This window comes from Arachis duranensis, chromosome 4 (assembly GCF_000817695.3).
Source record: "Arachis duranensis cultivar V14167 chromosome 4, aradu.V14167.gnm2.J7QH, whole genome shotgun sequence".
NCBI classification, from domain to species: Eukaryota; Viridiplantae; Streptophyta; class Magnoliopsida; order Fabales; family Fabaceae; genus Arachis; species Arachis duranensis.
In genome coordinates, this window is record NC_029775.3 from 6,229,610 (window position 1) to 6,243,230 (window position 13,621).

A 13,621-nucleotide genomic window follows, 5' to 3' on the forward strand; every position below is an offset into this window, starting at 1 on the left:
TGTCTTTCGTTAGAGTTGACGGAATCAAGGATCTAAGTGACTGACGAAATTAATTGTTAGGGACCAATCGAATAATTAATTTTAGTTAGAAACAAAAATATATAGTCTAAAATTTTTTAAAGACCAAAATGGATATGCACTCTAAATTATGATAATTTTTTTAATATTTCTCTTTTCTTAAAATCTGTTCATCTATTCAGTTTGACAAAATTTCTCCATGATTGTTGAAAATTTGATAAAGTTTACCAACCATCATTTATGGGCTGTTTTCTTAGGCATGCATTTATGTGATTGGGACAGTATTTATGGACAATTAACTGAAATTGATATTAATAGACCTAGAGTCTAGACACAATATCTCTGTCTCATTTGCCAAACACGATTTTATATCTCTGTTAGGGGTGAACATGGGTAGCAAGTACTCGATTACCCATCCGAACCCGAACTGAACCAATTAAATTGGTTATGGAACCAACGGGTAATCGGGTCCGATCCGAACCAAACCACTGACTCTCTCTAATAATTGGTTTAGGTAACGATTCTTGAAGTACAGAATCCGAACCAACCCGTAGACCCGACCATGTATTAATTAAATAAAAAAATTTAAATATATATGCTTTTTAATGATTTTGAGTTTTTCTCTATTACACTTTTATATTTAGCTTTTAACGTGTTTGGTGTTTAACGTGTTTAAATTTTAATGTCTTTAGTGTTTAATATGTGTTTCGATTTGAATGTGTTTAGTTTTTAATATATTATATTTGGTGTTTAATATGTTTGAATATTTCTATTGATTTTAAATGTTTATTGTACTTACAGAATTTTTAAGATAAAATTTTATTTTTTTTATAAATTTCTGTTTCATAGGGTACCCAATTACTCGAACCAAACAAATCCATTTTTAATCGATTTAGTTTGGTTCGGATACATATACAAAAAAATATAAATTCGAACTAAATCGAACCAATTACAATTCAATTGGTTCGATTCTAATTTCATTCTAAACTCGAACCAATCCGACCCATACTCACTCTTAATCTCTATCTCAGTATCCCGTTACTATAAACAAAAGTAATCTTAGACACCCTGTTAATACATGCTCATTTATTATGTTAGACACTCTATTAACACATGCTCATTTTATTAAAGAATAATTATTGTTTTGATTCTAAAATTTGATTTAAAATCAAAATTGTCTATAATATTTTTTAAAATAATAGTCTCTAAAATTATATTTAATATTAATTTTTTAAATTATCTATAAAAATTAAATTAGAGAACTTCTTAAGTTCCAATCTAAAATTATCCCAAATCAAAACAATGATAGAACCAAAGAACGTGCAATTGTCATCGTCGTTGGAGAAAAAGTCATCATCATCTAGCGTTCTAACTGTAGTGAAGTGGACAAAGGGATGACAATAGCCGTGGAGGTGATGTTATCGAAGACGTGGAAGTAAATGCTTTTGATAGGTGAAGTGCAGAGGAGGTGGATTTACCAGTCACAAAGATTTAGGAAGTGTGTAGTCCATGATATGTTGAGGTAGGTGCGACACGTGTGACAATTACACCATGGCTTAATCTTATAGCTAAAGACGAGGAAAGAAAAGATGGAAAAGAAGGCTGTAAAGGTGAAGAAGGAGAGTATGAATGTTAGGGTTATACGAGATATGATAAAAATTAGGAAAGAACGGGGTTATTTTCGAATAAAGGGGTCAGAGATCATTTTGTCTTATGTTAGAGTTGTCAGGGATCATTTTGTCCCCTGTTAGAGTTTTCAGGGATCATTTTGTCTTTCGTTAGAGTTGACGGAATCAAGAACCTAAGTGACTGACGAAATTAATTGTTAAGGACCAATCGAATAATTAATTTTAGTTAGAAACAAAAATATATAGTCTAAAATTTTTTAAAGACCAAAATGGATATGCACTCTAAATTATGATAATTTTTTTAATATTTCTCTTTTCTTAAAATCTGTTCATCTTTTCAGTTTGACAAAATTTCTCCATGATTGTTGAAAATTTGATAAAGTTTACCAACCATCATTTATGGGCTGTTTTCTTTAATGGCTATTTTCTTAGGCATGCATTTATGTGATTGGGCAGTATTTATGGACAATTAACTTAAAAAAATAAAAAATAAAATGTGTTCTTTGTTAGTGTGTCTCTGTCTTTTTTGTCAAGATGGACATAAAATACATTAATTTAGATTTAGTATCTCTAGAGTCTAGACACAATATCTCTGTCTCATTTGCCAAACACGATTTTATATCTCTGTTAGGGGTGAGCATGGGTAGCGAGTACTCGATTACCCATCAGAACCCAAACTGAACCAATTAAATTGGTTATGGAACCAACGGGTAATCGGGTCCGATCCGAACCAAACCACTGACTCTCTCTAATAATTGGTTTAGGTAACGATTCTTGAAGTACAGAATCCGAACCAACCCGTAGACCCGACCATGTATTAATTAAATAAAAAAATTTAAATATATATGCTTTTTAATGATTTTGAGTTTTTCTCTATTACACTTTTATATTTAGCTTTTAACGTGTTTGGTGTTTAACGTGTTTAAATTTTAATGTCTTTAGTGTTTAATATGTGTTTCGATTTGAATGTGTTTAGTTTTTAATATATTATATTTGGTGTTTAACATGTTTGAATATTTCTATTGATTTTAAATGTTTATTGTACTTACAGAATTTTTAAGATAAAAATTTTATTTTTTTTTATAAATTTATGTTTTATAGGATACCCAATTACTCGAACCAAACAAATCCATTTTTAATCGATTTAGTTTGGTTCGGATACATATACAAAAAAATATAAATTTGAACTAAATCGAACCAATTACAATTCAATTGGTTCGATTCTAATTTCATTCTAAACTCGAACCAATTCGACCCATACTCACTCTTAATCTCTATCTCAGTATCCCGTTACTATAAACAAAAGTAATCTTAGACACCCTGTTAATACATGCTCATTTATTATGTTAGACACTCTATTAACACATGCTCATTTTATTAAAGAATAATTATTGTTTTGATTCTAAAATTTGATTCAAAATCAAAATTGTCTATAATATTTTTTAAAATAATAGTCTCTAAAATTATATTTAATATTAATTTTTTAAATTATCTATAAAGATTAAATTAGAGAACTTCTTAAGTTCCAATCTAAAATTATCCCAAATCAAAACAATGATATAATCGAAGAACGTGCAATTGTCATCGTCGTTGGAGAAAAAGTCATCATCATCTAGCGTTCTAACTGTAGTGAAGTGGACAAAGGGATGACAACAGCCGAGGAGGTGATGGTGGTGGATGGAGAAGAAGCGACCTCCTTCATTGATTGCGATCTTCTTCTCAAGGCTCTACTCTCATGCCAGAAACGGTGACTTGGGAGGGAGAGATTTTGTTAAAGAACATTTTGGTATTAGTGGCATAGTGGGGTAGCTCAGACAATAACTCGATGACTTAAGAAGGGCGAAAATGGAAGAAGAAAATGAGATCGAAGTAGTGGAAGAAGATGAAGAAAGGTGATAGAAGAAGAAAGAGGTGACGGGACAAGAAACATGGTGTGTTTTTTTAATTATCAAATTTTATAAAAAATAAATTTGTAAAAAAAATAATTTTAGCATTAAATATATGGTGAAAATTCAGTTACAGTCAATTTCAGATGAACTAAGAGTAGTTAGATAAAAATTTAGTCAAATCATTCATTTCATTTAACGGTTTTTATATATCAACTTCACGTAAAATTAACTGCACTTGAGTTTTTATCTAAATATATTGTGAGAGACCATCTTAAATTAAAAAAAAATATTAAAGACAATTTCACCTCAAATATAAAGAATTAAAATAATACTTATTTTTTTATTAATTTGAATTTTGTGTAGTACAAAATTTTTCTTATACGAAAACGGTTATTTATTCTAAGAAATCAGCAACCAAATTATGATTTCAATTTTATAAAAGGATATATTCTAGACCTGTTAATTTTGTTATTATACGATAAAATGCAACTTTTAAAGTAATAGCTATACTTTTTATTTGATCGTAAGAAGATAATAAATAATGAAGGAATTCACTAAAAATATATTTATACAAAAAATCCAAGATCAATAATTGGATTTTGACAAAGACGCTTGGTTATTGGCTAAAAATATCTAGCCAATAGTACAATACAATGATACATAATGAAAATAAAAAAAAAATTAATTTTTATTAAATAAAATATTGACAAAAATATTCATTAAATAAAAAAATTAATGTTGTATCTATGAGAGAGCGAGTGAGAGAGCGAGTGAGACAGCGGGGGGGAAACACGGGGACGGGTAGGTTTAGTGAGAACGGAAAGGACCCTAGGATTTGGAACAGCGAAGAATATCGCAGATTAGAACAAGAGTCTTTCTCCATTTTTGTTGATCGCCTTCCAGAAGACATTTCTAAGAAGGAATTGTTTCAGCTGTTCAACTGGACTGGACGGATTAACGATATCTATCTGTCCCGGAAACACAAAAATGGGAACATTCATATGTTTGCCTTCATTCGGTACACGACAAAAAGGGGGGCATTAAAAGTGATAGCGGAGATGAATCAGATGAGACTGAGAGGTCAGGTGGTCTTTGTGGGGGAGGCAAAGTACAGAAGGACGTCGAGTACTACGGAGAAAGGTGAAGGACGCAGAGGGGAACATAAGTTAAACCCACCATCACAGGAGTTGCCCAGAGGAGCAGGGGAGGATGAATCTCTGGCGACTGCAAATGGGTTACAAACGAAGGAAAACAGAAAGAATTTGCCGAAAGAAGACGGGATAAAGAATGTGGAAGTTGCAGTGATGGCAGAGAATGTGGACTGGATACATAGAAGTCTGGTAGGGATCACGACAAAGCCTATTGATTTCCACTCACTGAAGGACCTGGTAAGGCGAAACTTGCCTTCTGTCATCCAAGTCCGGGAAATGGGGGCCTGTAAAGCACTGTTGACCTGTGATACTATCCACCATGCGGATGAGATTTACACGTTTAAGTTGAATTGCCTATTACAAGTTTTTCATCGGGTATGGAGGTGCAAGGAGTCAGAGCGATGTGAGTCTCGGAGGGTATGGCTCGACTGTACGGGGGTACCATTGTGCGCATGGTCTGTGGACACCTTTACCAAGATAGGAGAAAGGTGGGGTACTGTAGTGGGTTGTGCAAAGGAAACAGCAACGGGCAGTACGCTCACGGCAGGTCGAGTACAAATTGATACGGGTGTGTTGGGTGTGATACAGGAGAAAATTCACCTTGTTGTTGGATCCAAGGCCTACAACGTATTCGTGAATGAGGGTGGCCAACATGCGTGGAACATACAGGTCGAAGGGGACTATCTGGGTAATGGCGTCAGCAATGGGGTAGTCTTGGTTCATGATACATCGACCACGAGAGAGGAAAGGGATACTCGGCAACCGGGCTCCCTTAAGGATGACGTCCACGACGATGGTTTGTTGATGATGGTGGAGAGGACGGAGGCAGATGGTAAGGGCAGTTTTGTCAATTCAGAAGATTTTTTGAATGACTGGATTGAATGCAAGATCAATCAGAGGCGAAAAAACGGCGCACCGTATCAAGATGTTAGTGCTGTGAATCAAGGGATTATTGAATTTGAAGATGATAACGGTGCTAATGATGAGGAGGGCTCAGAGAGAACAGTTACGTGCATGTACCATTCAATGCATAATGGGCTGGGCAGGGATGGAAAAAAGGACAAACAAAAACACCTAAGTGGATCTAAGGATTGGGCCAGAAATACAGGAAAGGATTTGGAGAATAGCTACAGCGGATTGGGCCTTCACCCATTGGCCAATGATCCTGACCCGGGTTGGATGAGGAACGTGGAGCGGGCTCTCATACCCGAGCCCCTTGCGTAGCAACGTACTGGTTGCAATGAATCTCGAGCTGGTGAAGGCGGAAGTGGGCGACGTCGACCATGTTCAGGAGGAAGCGTCGTGGAGCGCCGTGAGGAACGATGGGGTCAAACTGGTGGAGCATCCGGCGAACGAGGAGAGGTTGGAGTGGGAAGTGCCGGCGGCGCAGCCCACTGGTCGGACCGTAATGGGGAGGAGCGTGGAGTGGCCAAAGCGGAAAGGGGGGTAACCTGCCAGTCCCGAAGCGATAATGGAGGCTGTCCCACGGCGCGAATGGAGCACGACTTGCCTCTGGCAGATGGGCTTGTTCAGGAGACTGGGGCTGACGAAACGAACAGTGAAGAAGAGGGTTCTCATGGTCTTCTGGGAGCAGCTGAGGCTTTGCGTTGTGAGCAGAATGGAGGTAGCAGGGCTGGTGGACGTGCTGGGGAAGGCTCTGACGGTGCTGGACCCGGGCAGGACGAATGCGGAAGCGGAGCAGAGGACAGAGAGAGTGACACCCAGGGGCTTGAGGCGCAGATGATGGAAAATAAATTAACTCTGGCGCTAGCGATGGAATTAGGGGCTGAATTGTATGACGAGGAACAGGACATCATGGCCATCCTTCAGCCTCAGAACGAGTAGATTGCTTGAAAGAAGAAAGTGGCAAAACAGAGGGCGAAGATGCGAAGGTGCAGGCCCAAGCATAAAAAGCAGGTGTGTATTTATAGTTCTAAATGAATTTCAGCTCTTGGAATGTTAGGGGGTTACGGGGTGATGGAAAGATGAGGATGGTGAAGGAGTTAAAAATGAAACAAAACTTGAGCATGGTGGGTTTGATTGAGACCAAAAGAAGGATAGTAACGCGTTTTGATGTTGCACGGTTGTGGGGGAATGATGGGGCAGGTTGGGAATATGTAGGCTCGGATGGTGCATCTGGGGGCCTGTTGTTGACGTGGGATGAAATAATTTTTAAAATGAATAACTGTTACAAGGGAGATAGGTGGTTGGGTGTTGAAGGAGTCATGTTAAAGAATAGCTTCAACTGTGCATTTTTCTTGGTCTATGGTGCACATAATAGAGAAGAGAAGAGTCATGTGTGGGAAGAGCTGAGCTACATAGCTGGGTTGTGCCAGGTTCCTTGCTGCTTCATGGGAGATTTCAATGAAATAGTGTGCGTGGAGGAACGAAAAGGTGCTGATAGTTTGTCCAGGTCTGCAGAGGAATTTAAGGAATGGATACAGGATATGCAATTAGTGGATCTCCCGCTCACTGATCGTAAGTTTACCTGGTTTCGTGGCCGCTCGTGCAGTCGTCTTGATCGGGCTATGGTTAGTGTGGAATGGTTAGAAGAGTTTCCTGACATGAGGTTGAAGGGCAGACCCAGGGGCCTGTCAGATTACTGTCCTATAATAGTGGAAGAGAATATGAGAAGGGGAGGTCCAAGGCCTTTCCGCAGTCTTGATTCGTGGTTTACACATGACGGTTTTCTTTGAATGGTGAAGGAGGAATGGAGAGGTTTAGGAGAGATGCAGTTCACTGATAAATTGAAAGCACTGACGGTTCCTTTGGGAAAATGGTACAAGGACAACTTCAGGGAGATGGACAACAAAATTCAGAGGATAGAGGAAGAGATTAGGAAGGTTGATGAGTTGGTAGGTAATGGAGTGTATGATGGAACTATGGAGGCTAGAAGAAAGGCGCTAGTTACTTGCTGTGAGAGGTGGTATGTGAGGAAAGAGGTTCACTGGAAACAGATGTCTCGATCTAGACAAGCAAAGGATATGGACAAGAACACCAGATATTTCCACAATATAGCGTCTGCAAGAAGAAGAAATAATAGGATTGATTCCCTGGTTGTTAATGGCAGGATGGTGAAGAACCAAGCTAGAATAAAAATAGCAATCAGAGAGTTCTATAAAGATCTATACCATCAGGAAGCTTCTCCTGTGCTAGGATTCCGAGATGGTCTTGTGGAGAGGATAGATGCGGAAGACTCGGCGATGTTGGAGGCAATGCCGTCGACCGTAGAGATCAGGGAGGCAGTTTGGGATTGCGAGTCATCTAAAGCGCCGGGTTATGATGGTTATAACATGAATTTTATTAAGAGGTGCTGAGCAGAGATTGGATCTGATTTCACGGCTGCTGTGATAGGATTCTTCCAGACATCCAGGTTACCAGCGGAGTCAAATATAACCTGGGTGGCGCTGGCACCTAAGTTTATTGGTGCAAAGGAGATCAAAGACCTGCGGCCCATTAGTATGGTGGGGTGTGTGTACAAGGTTATCTCAAAGGTGTTAGTCAGGAGAATGAGATCAGTGATGCCAGACCTAGTAGGTGAGACTCAGAGTGCGTTCGTGAGGGGTAGAAAGATCCATGATGGAGCTCTTATAGCGTGTGAAACAGTCCATTGGTTGAAGAGAAGGAATAAGGAGGCAGCCATAATCAAGCTTGACTTCCAAAAAGCTTATGACAGAGTTAAGTGGAGTTTTGTGGATATGGTGCTGCAGAAGATGGGATTTGGGTGCAGATGGAGAGCTTGGGTTAAGGAGTGTGTGACCACAGCTTCTATGTCAGTATTGATTAATGGTTCACCTTCTAAACCGTTTAAGATGGAAAGGGGTTTGAGACAAGGCGATCCACTCTCTCCGTTCTTGTTTGTACTGGTTGTGGATGTTCTTCATAGGATGGTTGGCCAGGCAGTGAGGAACGGGCGTATCTCTCCCTTAGTGATTGGTAGAGACATGGTGGAGTTATCCCATCTTCAGTTTGCCGATGACACTATCCTATTTTGCCCACCAGAAGATGAGACCATGAAGAACTACAAGCGACTGCTACGATGGTTTGAGCTGATGTCCGGACTTAGTATTAATTTTGATAAGTCTAGTCTGATTCCAATCAACTGCGAGGAGCAATGGGTACAACGAATGTGCAGATTGTGGGGTTGTAAGGAGGGTACACTTCCATTTAGATACCTTGGAATTCCCTTGGGTGCTAGCCCAAAGCTGGTCAAGACCTGGAAGCCTATTATTGATAAAGTGGAAGAGAAGCTGAGCCTCTGGAAAGCTAAAGTGCTGAACAAAGCTGGCAAGTTGGTACTTATAAAATCAGTGTTGAATAGCCTGCCGGTGTATTACTTGAGCTTGTATAAGATGCCAAAGGCAGTTGCGGACAAATTAATCTCCTTGCAGAGAAGGTTCCTATGGAGCAAGGAAGATGGCAGGCATGGTATGGCATTGGTTCGATGGGAGTTGGTGCAGGCCCCAAAGAAATTAGGGGGGCTGGGAGTTGGCGATGCTATGGTTCGGAACACTGCACTCTTGTTTAAGTGGTGGTGGAGGTTTGCTAAGGAAGAGTGTCCTTTGTGGAAAAAGGTTGTTTGTTCCTGTAATAATCTGAAACCGGATGAGTTACTCTCCACTCAGGTGCTACCTACCAGAGGAGGCCCGTGGAAGGATATATGCCAGATACAGATAACAGATCCACTCTTAAGACAAAAGATGATTACAGGTCTCTCCATGGAGGTTGGTGATGGTCGTCGGACTAGATTTTGGGAGGATGTTTGGTTACAGTCTGGTGCCTTGCAAGATCGATTCCCCCGTCTCTTCTCTGTTTCAAATCAGTGTGGTTCTTTTATTGGGGAGTGTGGGTTATGGGATGGGCTGGAATGGGTTTGGAACTTCCTATGGAGGCGAGAACTTTTCCAGTGGGAGTTGGGGCTCCTGGGCCAGTTACACGAGACTTTGCGATCTGTGAGGATAGTAAATACTAGGGAGGATAGAGTGGTGTGGAAATATGATAAACTTGGTATTTTTTCGACTAACTCCTTTGTGCAGGTACTACAAGAGGGAATGCTTGGGGAGGATGTTACCAGTTACAGCTTCACTAACTCCATCTGGAAAGGTCTAGTTCCACCAAGAGTAGAGCTCTTCACCTGGTTTGTTTTGATAGGCAGGGTGAACACGAAGGAAAGGCTAAGTAGGATTGGGATTCTCAACCAGGATGATACGCGGTGTGTCTTATGCAACATGGATGTTGAGCAGGTCCATCACTTGTTCCTTGGATGCGTTTATGCCTGGAAGGTGTGGAATGCTTGGTTGTCTGTGTTTGGCCGACTATGGTCTTTTCCGGATTTAATGAAGGACCACTTCCTAAGTTGGATAGAAGAGCCGCGTAGAAAGGAGGAACGAAAGCAGCGATTGAGGTGCTTCTGTGCGATCATCTGGAACATTTGGATGGAACGGAATATGAGGATATTTCAGAATGAAAGCAAAAGTGTTGAAGAAATCATCAATATGACCTTCCTTAGCAATGAAGAGTGGAAAGGTGTGCACTCTTTGTGTTGTTGATGGCTATGCCGGAGATGACATGGAGAGTTTTTAAGTTGTATTCTTCTAGGTGTTGTTCGTCTTTTTGTCTTTAATTTTGCTCCACTCTACTGCGTTGAGCTACTTTATTTCAAAAAAAAAAACATATAAACCGGGAGTTTGAATTTTCGGGTTGTTCTCCTTAGAAATTACAACGAAGTGTTCAATTATTGACTATGAAGAAATAGGGGGTTGATGGCAAGAGACAAGAAATGCAAATAGTAAGGAATTAAAGAAACAAACAATAATTAAATATCAAAAGGAGTCAAACTCAAGGCAATTAATTAAAAGAAATGGAAATTCAAGTGTTAAAAAACCTTTTGGTAAGGATTGAGAGTTAAAGTTACCTATCCCAACCATTGACCACAAACATAGTTGATTATGGAGAGTTAATCTTATTTAGTCAATCCTAACATCGAGAATAAGTCAAATAGGTATAACACAAGTCCTAGCCAAATCACTAATTAGCTTAGTGAAAGACTAGCGTTAGTGGAAATCAAATCAACTAACTATCCAAATCTATCAATCAAGAATGGATATCAATGACTCAATGTCACCTAGGTCCTCAATTCCAAGGTAAGAGTGTGAAAAACTACACTAAATCTAAGTCAAGCATTTTATCAAACAATTAGTATGCATGAAAATAAAAGCATATTAAATTGCAATAAAAATAAAATCTAAAGCTACCAAATGTAAGAAATTAATAATAACAACTCAATTAAATATCAATAAACATAAAAATATCAAATTACATTAATATAAATTAAAATTAACAAGAGTTCATCAACAATAAAATAACCAAATAAAAGAAATAACAAGTAAAATTAAAAGAAGTAAGATGTTAGAACAAGAAATAGTAAAGAAAACTAAATCAAGACAAGTATCAAAGCATCAATCTAAGAGAAATTTAACTAATCTATCCTAAATTCTAGAGAGAAGGGAGAGCTTTTCTCTCTAGAAATGACCTAAAACATGTTCTAAACTATACCTAATTGCTCTCCCCTCTTGTTCCCTCTTGAATTAGACTTGAAATAGTTTCAGAAATGAGTTGGATTGGACTTTGAAGGACCGGAATTCGCCCCCAGCATATTGCATTAAATGAAGTCACGTGTTGAGTGTCACGCGTACGCGTCGCTTGACGAAATTTCTGGTGACGCGTACGGGTCGCATGGCAGATTTCTAAAACTTCATTTCTTCATGAGTTCTCCACTTTTACATGCTTTTTCTTCACTTCTTCAATTAATACTTGCCTTATAAACCTGAAATCACTCAACAAACACGTCAAGGTATCAAATGGAATTAAAGTGAATAAAATTTAGCAATTATAAGGCCTAAAAAGCATATTTTTACTTTCAAGCACAATTTAAAAAGAAATCATGAAACTATGCTATTTCAATGAATAAATGTGAGAAAAGTCAATAAAATCCACTCAATTAAAGCAAATAAATACCATGAAATGTGGATTCATCATTGCGCTTGCAAAGCTCGTTCCATTGCCTGAAACCAAATATCAGCCTCTGTAGGATTTGTGGTTCCTCTAAAAGTTGGTGGGTTTATCTTTAGAAAAGTTGCTAAGGTCATTGGCCCATGACCGTCGTTACCTCCGTTTTCGTTATTAACTTGCTGACCAAGGACCTCAGTCGTTGCCTACATAGCAATCGCCATGTTCTCCCGAGCGTTCGTAAAGTTCACAGGATTTTCATAGTGGTTTCAGGTTTTGCATTATTATTTCGGCCTCTGCCTCGACTGCGTCCACGTCCACGAGTCATCATTTGGTTCCTTTTCACACCAAACAAGTGATATCAAGGTGATCAGTCTCAATATCTCAAGTCTAATGCTTCAAAGTCCCAAATGCATACTCATAAACAAATATGACACATATATCAGTTAGATATCCTAATTAGCATATACACACACCTAGAGTATGCTCAAAAGCGTAGTCAGTCCGTCCCTCAGGCTCTACAAGAACGAACTGCTCTGATACCATAATGTATCACCTTACCACACAGAGCCTTACGATTAAGTTGTAGAGTAGAGGTGACGAGTTATTACGACCTTTAAAAGTAAAATATGTACATAAATATAGTTAAAAGAAATCATATCTAGGAGCCTTGAAGAATAAATTAAACAAAAACAAAAACAGAAAAGTGTGTCACACTCGCACGGATAGTCGTAAAACGGATAGGTAAGATCGAAAGAAGGCTAAAAACATAATATATAGATCAGAATTTCAAAACATTAAACATAGATATCAAGCTCCAGACTCGACCTGTGAAGCTAAGGTCGGCCAGAGTATATAATTATATATATTTATACAATCCAAAACATAACTCAAACTACAGAATAAACAACTGTTTATTCAAGTCAACCTCTAAAAGGGACAAACATAAAATATATATAGAGGATAATCTATATACATATATACATAGCATAAATACAAAATGCAACATCCCAAAATAACCAAACTTCGCTTGGACAGGAAACTCCAGACGCTCAACGAGGTGCATCTCGACCTACATCTGAAAAACAACAAAAATATGTATAGAATGAGAACCAAAGGTTCTCAGCATGGTAAAGGTACCCACATAGTTAATATAAAAGGTCCTGAAAAAGCCAGAGGCATTCTTAGAACTTTGACACTCAAATTTCAGCTTAAAGACCCAACTAAACCAGAAATTAAGTAAGTTATCTAAGGTATTCATGTTCTAAATCTGACTTTAACTTAACACTTCACTTTCTATCTTCTCCAATCCTCCGAATCACTGGTGAAATAACCCCCCTCACACCTCCACCAAGAGTGGCCTCTCAGAAAATATACACATACAATTCAATCAAGGAAAACACAGACAGAGGTGTAATTACAACAAATAGAACAAATAGCAGATAAGTAGAATTAAGCAAACCAAAACAATGCACACCCAAACAAAACATACAAATGCACATGATGTATGCCTATCTTATGGCTGACGAGTCTCATCTGTCGGTTATATAGCTAACTGGTGCACGAAATCACAATCACACTTTTGCAATTCCGCACAACTAACCAGCAAGTGCACTGGGTCGTCCAAGTAATACCTTACGTGAGTAAGGGTCGATCCCACGGAGATTGTCGGCTTGAAGCAAGCTATGGTTATCTTGTAACTCTTAGTCAGGATATCAATAATTCTCAGGTTTAATTATAAAAAGTAAAAGAACATGAAATAAATACTTGTTTTGTAGTAATGGAGAACAGGTTGAGGTTTTGGAGATGTTATATCTTCTGAATATCTACTTTCCTATTGTCTTCTTCTTCATGCACGCAAGGCTCCTTCCATGGCAAGCTGTATGTTGGGTTTCACCGTTGTCAATGGCTACCTCCCATCCTCTCA